The sequence below is a fragment of the Heptranchias perlo genome, unplaced genomic scaffold (genome assembly GCF_035084215.1).
Source record: "Heptranchias perlo isolate sHepPer1 unplaced genomic scaffold, sHepPer1.hap1 HAP1_SCAFFOLD_199, whole genome shotgun sequence".
NCBI classification, from domain to species: Eukaryota; Metazoa; Chordata; class Chondrichthyes; order Hexanchiformes; family Hexanchidae; genus Heptranchias; species Heptranchias perlo.
This window is the reverse complement of record NW_027139215.1, coordinates 544,714-557,730: the sequence shown is the minus strand read 5'-3', so window position 1 is coordinate 557,730 and position 13,017 is coordinate 544,714. Positions and strand designations below refer to the sequence as shown.

General features: G+C 47.2%; 3 non-coding genes across 3 annotated transcripts; 1 reads left to right on the top strand and 2 right to left on the bottom strand.

Annotated features, from left to right (window-relative positions):
• Nucleotides 1-630: 630 nt before the first annotated feature.
• Nucleotides 631-703, bottom strand: trnaf-gaa (transfer RNA phenylalanine (anticodon GAA)). Its single transcript has one exon. It is a non-coding gene; the product is annotated as a tRNA-Phe (tRNA).
• A 2,414-nt stretch (nt 704-3,117) lies between these two features.
• On the bottom strand, nt 3,118-3,189 carry trnah-gug (transfer RNA histidin (anticodon GUG)). Its single transcript has one exon. It is a non-coding gene; the product is annotated as a tRNA-His (tRNA).
• Nucleotides 3,190-10,493: 7,304 nt separating this feature from the next.
• trnah-gug (transfer RNA histidin (anticodon GUG)) lies at nt 10,494-10,565 on the top strand. Its single transcript has one exon. It is a non-coding gene; the product is annotated as a tRNA-His (tRNA).
• Nucleotides 10,566-13,017: the final 2,452 nt, after the last annotated feature.

Genomic DNA, 13,017 nt, shown 5'->3' with positions numbered 1-13,017 from the left:
GACCTCACCTGTCCCAATATCTCCTTATTTGGCTCCGTGTCACATTTTGTTTGATAATCGCTCCTGTGAAGCGCCTTGGGACGTTTTACTCCGTTAAAGGCGCGATATAAATGCAAGTTGTTGTTGTTGTTGGGGTGGAGAAAGGGTTTTCTTTCTTTTTATGACTCTTTTCTATCTCTCTATTTCTTTCCTTTCTCGGACTCTGTTTTCCGGGTCTGTTCACTGACACACATTACAATTTGTGTCACTCGGTGTCTAACAATGTGAGGCAATATGTTTTATTCCCGCTGTGTTATCTCTCTGGCGGTTTGCTGATAAATGTTTAACTCGCGGCCTGTTCCCGTTAATGGTCACAAGCAGTAACAGACAGACAGAGCGTGTCTGACCGCCCTGAGATGTGGAAAAGGCATCAGTTTAGGACAAATGCATCAAATCAAATGTTCATCGGGCACCGAGAGAGACAAAAACCAGAGAGAAAGGCAGAAGGAAATAGAGAAATAAAAGCGAAATACAGACATCCTTGATGTCTCTCCATTCCATCCCCAACCGTTCAGTGTCGGTTAAAAATGTCAGCAGAAGTAAATGCTCGAGAATCGAACCAAAGAAGAAGAAACAAAATAAACCAAAGACTGCCAAAACCCAAGATCGAATGAGGGACCTTTAGATCTTCAGTCTAACGCTCTCCCAACTGAGCTATTTCAGCCCCACATCAAACTGGTCTTTGGGTCATCCTCTTGGAATAAAATATAAAGCCGGGTGGAATTGCCCCTCCCGCTCATTCCTCACTTCGGGAGAATGAGACCGACCATCAAGGAGAGATTTTCTGATCCTGTCGTTGAATCTCATTTATATTAAACATTCCTTGAACTCTCTGCCGGGGGGATTCAGAGCTGGGGTTCGCCATGAACCAGCTTCCCCTCAATTCCCAGCTTTATCAGTGAATCGACCAACAAACGCTCGACAGAGCTCAGGTTATATTAATAATAAAAACAGAAAATGCGGGAAACACTCAGCAGGTCAGGCAGCATCTGTGGAGAGAGAAACATCCTTTCAGGTCGATGACCTTTCATCAGAACTCTCTCCACAGATGCTGCCTGACCTGCTGAGTATTTCCAGCATTTTCTGTTTTTACTTCAGATTTCCAGCATCTGCAGTATTTTGCTTTTGTTTCACAGCTTGTATTAATGTTCTGCTGATGATATCTTAATATTATCTTGTTTTTGGGCCACTTTAATCAGGTTCATGGACAAATTCTTTCATCATCCCTTCTCCCAAAACGCTTCTCTCTCTCATTCATTCTTTTCTCCTTTCAATCCAGAAGAGGGCGGGAATCAGAGCTCACCCCCCGAACCCTCCGCACACAGACCCCCGTCTACCACTCCGTGTGATCCAAGAGATAATTCAATACATTACACTCTGTATAAAGACAGAAAGCTGACACACCAGGGGAGATCGCACGGTGTTGGACAGATCACAACACGTGTCTCTGTCTCTCTCCGCCATCCCGGCCTGTGCTCTGTTATCTGATCTCACTCAATGTGTTCCTGATCATTTTCATCAACATCTTTGAATGTGGCAGCACAAGTTGGTGAAACCGTTAAAACAGCATCCGGTTCCTTGGCTTAATAATAGGGAAATGCAGCACAAAAGCAAGGAAGTTATGTTGAACGTTTATAAATCATTGTTCAGACCTCATATGAAGTATTGTGTCCAATTCTGGGCACTATAATTTATTAAGGAGGTCAAGGTCTTGGAGAGGATGGAGAGGAGATTTCCCAGAATTATACCAGGGATGGGGTTTAGTTGTGTGGAGAGACTCGAGAACCTGGGATTGTTCTGCTTCGAGCAATGAAGGTTAAGGGTAGAAGTAATCCACGTGTTCAAAATTAAGAGGGGTTTTGATGGAGTAAATAAGGAGAAACTTCACCCACTGGCGGGAGGGTCGGCAACCAACGGACGCAGAGTTAAGATAATGGGCAATAGAACTAGAAGGAAATACGGAGATTTTTTTTTACACAGCGGATTGTTATGATCTGGAACGCACTGCCTTAAAGGATGGTGGAGCTCGATTCAATCGTAACTTTAAAAGGAGAATTGGATAAATACTTGAGTATCTCTCCACAGATACTACCTGACCTGCTGAGTGTTACCAGCAGTTTCTGGGTTTATCTTTGAGCTTTCACTGGAGCAGTTTTCCTGACAACCTGCAACTTGCCTCAAGGGCGCAGCTTCAAGCACAACTTTCTTGTGCTCTTCTCACACACAAGATCGCACTTTACTTTCCAACACACGCGCTTTAAAATCTGCCGTTTCTGCTCACAGCGTCCTGCGGCATGAGAATTTGAAAGACCTTTCGCTGATGGTCTGTAATCGTTCCTTTTTCCCCACTGGCACTCTTTACATTTATCCTCTACTCGATTCAATCGCATGTTTCAACAGAACTATTAAGATCAAGGCGGAACACTTCCGATCTTACTGCACCGCCCCAACTTGCCAAATGTGAACCTTTCAACCGCCATTCACAGCTCTGTGGCGCTGCCCGTCACTCACGCAACTCAACTGCTGAGAGAAAAGAGCCAACAAGCATCAAAACAAAAACCAGTTCTTCGGTTACCATCCCCTGGATCACAAGATTCCCCAAGTAAATTTCGTGAACAATCGGGCGGCTGTCTTTCCAGAGACCAGCCCTGCTTTCGTCGTGTTTGCCTGTCGAGCGGTCACGCAGATCGAAACATATCGACTGATTTCAAGGCACAAATGAACATTGGTGCGAATGGGACATGTGTCCAATAGAAACAGCGGTCGGAGCAGAACAAACTTAAGGGCGTGAGATCGTGAAAGTGAATGTTAGAGTCGGCAATGCCGCAGGAAAGTGTCCATGAAATGGAAGGAGGAAAGGAAAGGCGGCCGATTGACTGTGGAAGGAAGAAAAAGCTGGGAGAAGAGGCGGGTTTGAACTGTGGAACATCAAGTACAGGCATGTGAGAGTGCTGGGATTTGAAGGAATGGTAAGGTTTTCGCCACCAACAAAAAATATTTCTTGTATATATTAAAGATTGAAATATTGCTGCATTCTATCAGTTTGTGTGGCAGAGGATAAAAGAGGTGAGAAAGTTATGCCGTGACTCGGATTCGAACCGAGGTTGCTGCGACCACAACGCAGAGTACTAACCACTATACGATCACGGCGCCACACCTCAGCTGTTGTTACAAGACCCGAACCACAGCAATAAGCAGCGCCTCAAATTGTTGCAGAATAGCGGTCCAGCCCCTCCCACGGCCCATCCTTTAAATATCCACCCAGCAATTTCACCAGCGCTGGTTTCATCAATTTGTGCTTCTTTTTGAATTGTTCTCGGTATTATCTGTCCTGATCCTTTACTTGGCCCACGAGAATCCTAGAATCTTAGAAAGGCTACAGAACGGAAGGAGGCCATTCGGCCCATCGAGTCCCCGCCGGCTCCATGCAAGAGCAATCCAGCTGGTCCCACTCACCCGCCCTTTTCCGGTTGCAATTCTTTTCCTTTCAAGTACTTATCCATTTCCTTTTGAAGGCCATGATTGAATCTGCCTCCACCACCCCCTCGGGCAGTGCATTCCAGATCCTAACCACTCGCTGTGTAAAAAAGTTTTTCCTCATTTCACCTTTGGTTCTTTTGCCAATCACGTCAAATCTGTGTCCTCTGGTGCTTGACATTTCCACCAATGGGAACAGTTTCTCTCTATCTACTCTGTCTGTACCCTTCATGATTTTGAATGCCTCGATCAAATCTCCTCACAACCTTCTCTGTTCCAAGGAGAACAACCCCAGCTTCTCCAGTCTGTCCACGTAACGAAAGTCCCTCATCCCTGGAATCATTCTTGTAAATCTCTTCTGCACCCTCTCTCCGGCCATCAGATCTTTCCAAAAGTGCGGTGCCCAGAACTGGACACAATGCTCCAGTTGTGGCCAAACCAGTGTTTTACAAAGTTTCATCATGACTTCCATAATTTTTTACTCGATGCCTCTATTTATAAATTCCAGGATCCCGTATGCTTTTTAATCGGCTTTCTTAACCTGCCTTGTCACCTTTAACGATTTGTGCACATATACCCCCAGATCTCTCTGTTCCTGTACCTCTTTTAGAGTTGTGCCCTCTAATTTATTTTGCCTCTCCTCGTTCTTCCTACCGAAATGTATCACTTCACATTTTTCTGCGTTAAATTTCATCTGCCACGTGTCCGCCCATCCCACCAGCCTGTCCATATCCTCTTGAAGTCTATCACTATCCTCCTCACTGGTTACTACCCTTCCAGCTTTTGTGTCATGTGCAAATTTTGAAATTATACCCTGAACACCCCAGTCCAAGTCATTAATATATATCAAGAAAAGCAGTGGTCTCAGCACCGACTACACGGCATCTACAAATTTGTCCAATGCCCCTAGAGTGAAGCGGGATCACTTTTCACTCGTAAACCAGCAACCCTGATGTTAAAATCATCTGCCGGAGAAAGACGTGATTTCAGCGCGGTGACACTGGGCCAGAGTAAAGTTCAGTTAATGTGATTGCCGAGTGGCGAGGGAGTCAAAGGATATGGGGAAAAGGCGGAAAAGTGGAGTTGAGGTAAAAATCAGATCAGCCATGATCTCATTAAATGGCGGAGCAGGCTCGAAGGGCCAAATGGCCGACTCCTGCTCCAATCGCTTATGGTCTTATGGTGGTGAGAGGGTGGATTTGGAACTCCTGTGCGCCTGCTTTGCGCAGGTAACACGACTTGTTACAAACTAAACCATTAATTCACCGAGCTAAAGTTTGAGGTTGCAGCGACAAGAACCTGATTACATTAATTACAGGAAATTAATGAAACTCTGTGAAAGATGAATAATTGTTGTAATCGCCATTGATCAACGATAACTTTCTGCTGCAGACTGACAGAAACACTGACATGGACACTGGGTGACAGAGAAACTTTAATCAGTTTCAACAACAACAACTACAAATACAACGTCCATTTATATCGCACATTTAACGTAGCAAAACGTCCCAAGGGGCTTCACAGGAGCTTTTTTAAACAATATTTGACACCGAGCCACAGAAGGAGATATTAGAAGCAAAATACTGCGGATGCTGGAAATCTGAAATAACAACAGAAAATGCTGGAAATACTCAACAAGTCAGGCAGCGTCTGTGGAGAGAGAAACAGGGTGAACGTTTCAGGTCGATGACCCTTCGTCAGAAATGGAAAAAGTTGAAGATTAAACCGTTTTTAAGCAAGTACAGAGTCAGGAAAAGGGATGGGGGAGGAAGGGGAGGTGAGGAAAGAACAAAAGGGAAGGTCTCTGATTGGGTGGAGGGCAGGAGTGATTAAATAATAAAAAGGATGATGGTGCAAGGCAAGGAGAGTGGTAATGGGACAAGTAAAGAAACAAAAGATGGGTCAAGAGGAGCTGTAAATGGCAACATCAAAACCATAACCAGCACTTGGTCTCCGAAAAAATGTGAGCAGTGTTTATGATCTGAAGTTATTGAAATCAATGTTGAGTTCAGAAGGTTGTAAAGAGCCTGATCGAAAGATGAGGTTCTGTTTCTCGAGCTTCCGTTGAGTTCCACTGGGACAGTGTAAGAGGCCGAGGACAGAGAGGTCAGAGTGGGAGTGGGACGGGGAATTAAAATGGCAAGCGACCGGAAGCTCAGGGTCACACTTGTGGACTGAGCGGAAGTGTTCAGCAAAGCACTCACCCAATCTGCCTTTGGTCGCCCCAATGTTGAGGAGGCTGCATTGTGAGCAGTGAATACAGTACAGTAAATTGAAAGAAGTACAAGAAAATCGAATGAAAGGGCAGCTGTTGCATCTCCTGCACTTGCATGGGAAGGTGCCGTGGGGAGGAGAGCGGGTGTTGAGGGTGATTGAAGAGTGGACCAGGGAGTCATGGAATGAGCGGTCCATTCGGAAGGCTGAAAGGAGAAGGGAGGGGAAGATGTGTTTGGTGGTGGCATTCCACTGGAGGTGGCGGAAATGGGGGAGGATGGTACATTGAATGTGGAGGCTGGTAGGGTGGAAGGTAAGGACAAGGGGGACACTATCACGGTTCTGGGAGGAAGGGGGTGAGGGCAGAAGTGGGGAAATTGGACGGACATGGTCAAGGGCCTTGTCAACTACAATGGAGGAGAATCATCGGTTGAGGAAAAAGGAAGACATATCGGAAGCACTGGTGTGGAAGGTGGCATCGTCAGAACAGATGCGGCGACGACAGAGAAACTGGGAGAAGGGAATAGAGTCCTTACAGGAAGCGGAGTGGGAGGAAGTGTAATCAAGGTAGCTGTGAGGGTCGGTGGGCTTATAATAGATATTGGTTGACGGCCTATCTCCAGAAATGGTGATCGAGAAGTCGAGGAAGGGAAGGGAAGATTCGGAGATGGACCGTGTGAAGGCGAGGGAAGGGTGGAAATGGGAAGCAACCTTGATGACATTTCCCAGTTCGGGGCGAGAGCAGGAAACGGCATCGATACAGTCATCAATGCACCAGAAAAAGAGGTGAGGGAGGGGGCCTGAGTAGGACTGGAACAAAGAATGTTCCACATATCCTTCGAGAAAATCGAAGGCATAGCTCGGACCCATAGGGGTTCCCATAGCAACACTGTTTATTTGGAGGAAATGAGTGGAGTCAAAGGTTCAATGTAAGAACAAGTTCAGCCAGGCGGAGGAGGCTGGTGGATGGGGACCGGTTGGGCCTTCGTTCATGGAAGAGGCTGAGGGCCCACAGGACGCCCTGGTGGGAGATGGAGGTGTAGACGGACTGGACGTCCACGGTAAAAAGGAGACGGTTAGGGCTGGGGAACTGGAAACTGTTTAAGTGGCGGAGGGTGTCGGAAGAGTCGTGGATGTAGGTCGGAATAGACTGGAGGAGGGGAGAGAAAATAGAGTCGAGATAGGAAGAAATTGGTTCCGTGGGACGAGAACAGGCTGAGACGATGGATCTACCAGGGCAGTCCTGTTTGTAGATCTTGGGAAGGAGGTAGAAGTGGGCTGTGCGGGGTTGGGGGACTGTGAGGTTGGAGGCCATGGGGGAAGATCTCCAGAGGAGATGAGGACAATGACGGTCTGGGAAACTATGGCTTGAAGTTCGGTGGTGGGATCACCCTGCAGGGGAAGGTAGGAGGAGGTATTGGAGAGTTGGCGTTCAGCCTCCTCCAGTTCGAGGTCTGTTCACCTCACAACAACAATAGCGCTGCCCTTGTCAGCAGGTTTAATGACAATGACAGGGTCAGACTCGAGAGAACGGAGTGCTGCGAGTTCAGATGGAGGGAGGTTAGAGTGAGTGAGGGGAGTAAAGAAATTGAGACAGCCGATTTCACGCCGGAAGTTCTCAATGGAAAGATCAAGAGAGGGTAAGAGGATAGAGGGAGGGGTCCAGGCGGAACGAGAATTCTGAAGATGGGAGAAAGGGTCCGCTGTGCGGGGGGAAGACTCCTGGTCAATGAAATGGGCGCGGAGGTGAAGGCGACGGAAGAAGAGCTCAGCATCGTGTCGAGCTCGAAACTCATTGAGGTGGGGGCGTAAGGGGATGAAGCTGAGGCCTTTGCTGAGGACTGACGTTCGGTGTCAGAGAGGGGAAGGTCAGGGGGAATGGTGAAAACACGACAAAGAGATTGGAGGGAGGGATGGGGTCAGAGGAAAGTGAAGGGGAAGAAGGATCGGGAGGGGTGTTGGTATCTAAGAGTTGTTGAAACTTGCGGTCCTTGACACCTGAAAGGAAGAAAAAAAGTTCTTTAGTTGAAGCGCTGGATGAGGCGAAGGATGAAATGGAACTGCGGACCAGGACAGCTCTGAAGTAGAGAGAGTCGGTGCTGCTGAAGAGAGAGTGTTTGATCAGGTTTCTACTAAAACTCACTTTCACAGACACATCTCCTTCCTCAGCAACTGTGTCCGGCTCCGACTTATTCCACGTGGATTCCAACTTAAATTCCACCCTTCATGTTTCGGATCCACCCATGATTCCAGATATCTCCATGATATTCAGCGTTCCTCCTCCGCGCCCATTTCTTTGTCCAGGAGTCTTCCCCCCGCACAGCGGACCCTTTCTCCCATCTTCAGAATTCTCGGTCCACCTGGACCCCTCCCTCTATCCTCTTACCCTCTCTTGATCTTTTGATTGGGAACTGCCAGCGTGACATCGGCCGTCTCAATTTCTCTGCTCGCCTCACTCACTCTAACCTCCCTCCCTCTGAACTCGCAGCACTCCGTTCTCTCGAGTCCGGCCCTGACATTGTCATTAAACCTGCTGACAATGGCGGCTCTGTTGTTGTTGTGAGGTGAGTAGACCTCTACCTAGTGGAGGCTGAACACCAACTCTCCGATACCTCCTCCTACCTTCCCCTGGACCATGACCCCACCACCGAACATCAAGCCATTGATTCCCAGACCATCACTGACCTCCTCCTCTGGAGATCTTCCCCCCACGGACTCCAACCTCACAGTCCCCGAACCCCCTTCTACCTCCTTCCCATGATCCAAATCAGGACTGCCCCAGGAGATCCATCGTCTCAGCCTGTTCTTGCCCCGTGGAACAAATTTCTTCCTATTTCGACTCTACTTTCTCTCCCCTCGTCCAGTTTATTCTCTTTCCGGAACTCATCCTATTCCTTCCGCCACTTGAACAATTTCCAGTTCCCCAGTCCTAACCCCCTCCTTTTCACCATGGACGTCCAGTCCATCTACACCTCCATCCCCCACCAGGACGGCCTGCGGGCCCCCTGCCTCTTCCATGAACGAAGGCCTAACCAATCCCCATCCTCCACCACCCTCCTCCGTCTGGCTGAACTTGTTCTAACGTTGAACAACTTCTCCTTTGACTCCACTAACTTCTTCCAAATGAAAGATGTCGCTATGGGAACCCCAATGGGTCCCAGCTATGCCTGCCTTTTTGTGGGCTACGTGGAACATTCTTTGTTCCAGTCCTACTCAGGTCCCCTCCCTCACCTCTTTTTCCGGTACATTGATGACTGTATCGATGTCACTTCCTGCTCTTGCCCCAGTCAAGTTTGCTTCCAATTTCCACCCTTCCCCTCGCCTTCACATGGTCCATCTCCGAACCTTCCCTTCCTTGACTTCTCCACCTCCATTTCCGGGGATAGGCTGTCAACCAATATCTATTATAAGTCCACCGACCCCCACAGCTACTTTGATTACACTTCCTCCCACCCTGCTTCCTGTAAGGCCTCTATTCCCTTCTCCCAGTTTCTCCGTCTCCGTTGTGTCTGTTCTGATGATGCCACCTTCCACACCAGTGCTTCCGATATGTCTTCCTTTTTTCTGAACCTAGGATTCCCCTCCACTGTAGTTGACTGGTCCCTCGACTGTCTCCATCCTATTTCCTCCACTTCTGCCCTTACCCATTCCACTCCCTCCCAGAACCACGGTAGGTCCCCCTTGTCCTTGGCTTCCACCCCACCAGCCTCCACATTCAATGTATGATCCTCCGCCACTTCCACCACGTCCAAGCGCGATGCCACCACCAAAAACATCTTCCCCTCCCCTCCCCTTTCAGTATTCCGAAGGGACCGCTCCCTCCACGACACCCTGGTCCACTCTTCCATCACCCCCAACACTCGCTCTCCTCCCCACGGCACCTTCCCATGCGAGTGCAGGAGATGCAACACCTGCCCTTTCACCTCCTCCCTTCCCACCTTCCAGGGCCCCAAACATTCCTTCCAGGTGAAACAGCGATTTATTTGTAATAGCTTTGCTGAACACCTCCGCTCAGTCCACAAGCGTGACCCTGAGATTCCGGTCGCTTGCCATTTTAATTCCCCGTCCCAATCCCACTCTGACCTCTCTGTCCTCGGCCTCTTACACTGTTCCAATGAAGCTCAACATAAGCTCGAGAAACAGCACCTCATCTTTCGATCAGGCTCTTTACAACCTTCTGAACTCAACATTGATTTCAATAACTTCAGATCATAAACACTGCTCACATTTTTTTTCGGACAGCAAGTGCTGGTTATGGTGCTAATGTTGCCGTTTACAGCTCCTCTAGACCCATCTTTTGTTTCTTTACTTGTCCCATTACCACCCTCCTTGCCTTGCACCATCATTCCTTTTGTTATTTAATCACTCCTGCCCTCCACCCTATCAGAGACCTTCCCTTTTGTTCTTTCCTCCCCTCCCCTTCCTCCCCCATCCCTTTTCCTGACTCTGTCCTTGCTTAAAAACTGTTTAATCTTCAACCTTTTCCAGTTCTGACGAAGGATCATCGACCTGAAATGTTAACTCTGTTTCTCTCTCCACAGACGCCGCCTGATTTGCTGATTATTTACAGAATTTTCTGTTTTTATTTCAAATTTCCAGCATCCGCAGTATTTTGCTTCGAATATCTCCTTCTGTGGCTCGGTGTCAAATTTTGTTTAAAATCTCCTGTGAAGCGCCTTGGGACGTTTTGCTACGTTAAAGGAGCTTTATAAATGCTCCGGGGAGAAGAGGCGCGGGGGCAAGTGCTCTGAGTAACATGTGGCGCCGTGATCGTATAGTGGTTAGTACTCTGCGTTGTGGTCGCAGCAACCTCGGTTCGAATCCGAGTCACGGCATAGTGCACTTTGCCCCTTTTGTTCTCTGCCAATAAAATGCAGTAATAAATCAATCTTTAATACTTGAAATAAATATTTTTTGTTGGTGGCGAAAACTGATTTACTCCATCCAATTATCCTTCTAAAGTTACAATTGAATCGAGCTCCACCATCCTTTAAGGCAGTGCGTTCCAGATCATAACAATTCGCTGTGTAAAAAAAATCTCCTTAACTCCCTTTTGCCAATTATCTTAAATCTGCGTCCGTTGGTTGCCGACCCTCCCGCCAGTGGGTGAAGTTTCTCCTTATTTACTCGATCAAAACCCGTCTTAATTTTGAACACGTGGATTATTTCTACCCTTAACCTTCATTGCTCGAAGCAGAACAATCCCAGGTTCTCGAGTCTCTCCACACAACTAAACCCCATCCCTGGTATAATTCTGGGAAATCTCCTCTCCATCCTCTCCAAGACCCTGACCTCCTTAATAAATTATAGTGCCCAGAATTGGACACAACACTTCAGATGAGGCCTGAACAAAGATTTATAAACGTTTAACATAACTTCCTTGCTTTTGTGCTCTATTTCTCTATTATTAAGCCAAGGAACCGGATGCTGTTTTAACGGTTTCACCAACTGGTGCTGCCACTTTCAAAGATGTTGATGAAAATGATCAGGAACACATTGATAAAAGAGGTGAAGTGAGGTGCGCCGTGACTCGGATCGAAACAGGTTACAGCGACCACCACACAGAGCGCGAACCTTCGTGCGATCATGGCGATGCCCATCAGGTCCGGTCCAACGACAGCAATGTCGCGCAACGCACGATTTTGAAAGGAAGCAGTTTTGGTGATGAGGCTAAAAATAGCAACTCAAATTTTCGTAGTGGTGGGATTCGAGTTCACGCCCCTATGGAGACTGGAGTTTTAATCCAGCGCCTGAGAGCGCTCGGCCACATGGAACTGTGCGTAGCTTTCAGGATCTGGTGACTGGTGAGTGAAATTTGGCTTTCTTGCTGAGTCCAGGATTTTGCACTGAGAGACGAAAACAAAAGGGCTTTCTGGGTAATGTTCATGTGTCGAGGTGGCCGAGTGGTTGAGGTGATGGGCTGTTAATCCATTGTGCTCTGCACGCATGGTTTTCTGTGCCACCCACGCCATTATTGCATTTATCATTTGATGTGTTGGTTCCTTCCGTTTATTCACCAGAAGTCTTGGGTCTCGGTCCAATCCGAAGCCACGGTGGATGAATTTTGCATTGCTCGCTGAACTCTGCTCAAATCAGCAAAGTCCTGATTGCCGCCCGGAGGTGTTGCTAGTGTAAGATGTGAATAACGTGAAGTATCAATCAAAGTGCACAATGACGCCCCGGTGAAGCGAGTATCTCCCCACAGATACTGCGATTTCTTGATTTATTCAACTGTTATTTGCGAAATGACCGAATGTGTTTATTTATTTATCTGTACGGGTAAGGAAAGCCCCATTTTGATCATTTCCAGGAACCAGTCAAGTACATAAATTAGTTTGTCAAACTCATAACGACCGCTGGGATTTGCTGATTGAAAATTTCAATGGAAATCGAGACCGTCACTCAGTATTGGAAAAAATATACCCGCTGGGGTTTCGGGGTTGTTACCGGTTTATTTATATCACTGAGGAACCCATTTTAAACTCGGTGAAGGCGCAAATCTAATGATAAGAGTCTGGGTTGGAGAAGGAACTGATTAAAGTGTCAAATTTAATTACACTGTTTCCATAAACACTGCGCGCCACATCCCTTAAACATTGATTCCTGTTTCTATATAAAACTGGAGAGGGTGTAAATAAAAAGTGCTGAAACCCAGGATTAAATCAGGGACCTTGAGATCTTCAGTCAACCGCTCTCCCAACTGAGCTATTTCAGCACCACCGCAAATTGGACTTTGTGTCATCGTCTTGGAAGAAAATATAACCACGGGAGGAATTGCCCCTCCCGTTCATTCCTCACTTCATATATAAACATCGCACTCAAACACACACCCACAGTTCATATATAAACATCACACTCAAACACCCCCCCCCACAATTCATATATAAACATCGCACTCAAACACACACCCACAGTTCATATATAAACATCGCACTCAAACACACACCCACAGTTCATATATAAACATCGCACTCAAACACCCCCCCCCCACAGTTCATATATAAACATCGCACTCAAACACACACCCCCACAGTTCATATATAAACATCACACTCAAACACACACCCCCACAGTTCATATATAAACATCGCACTCAAACACCCCCCCCCCACAGTTCATATATAAACATCACACTCAAACACACCCCCACAGTTCATATATAAACATCACACTCAAACACACACCCACAGTTCATATATAAACATCACACTCAAACACACACCCACAGTTCATATATAAACACCGCACTCAAACACACACCCACAGTTCATATATAAACACCGCACT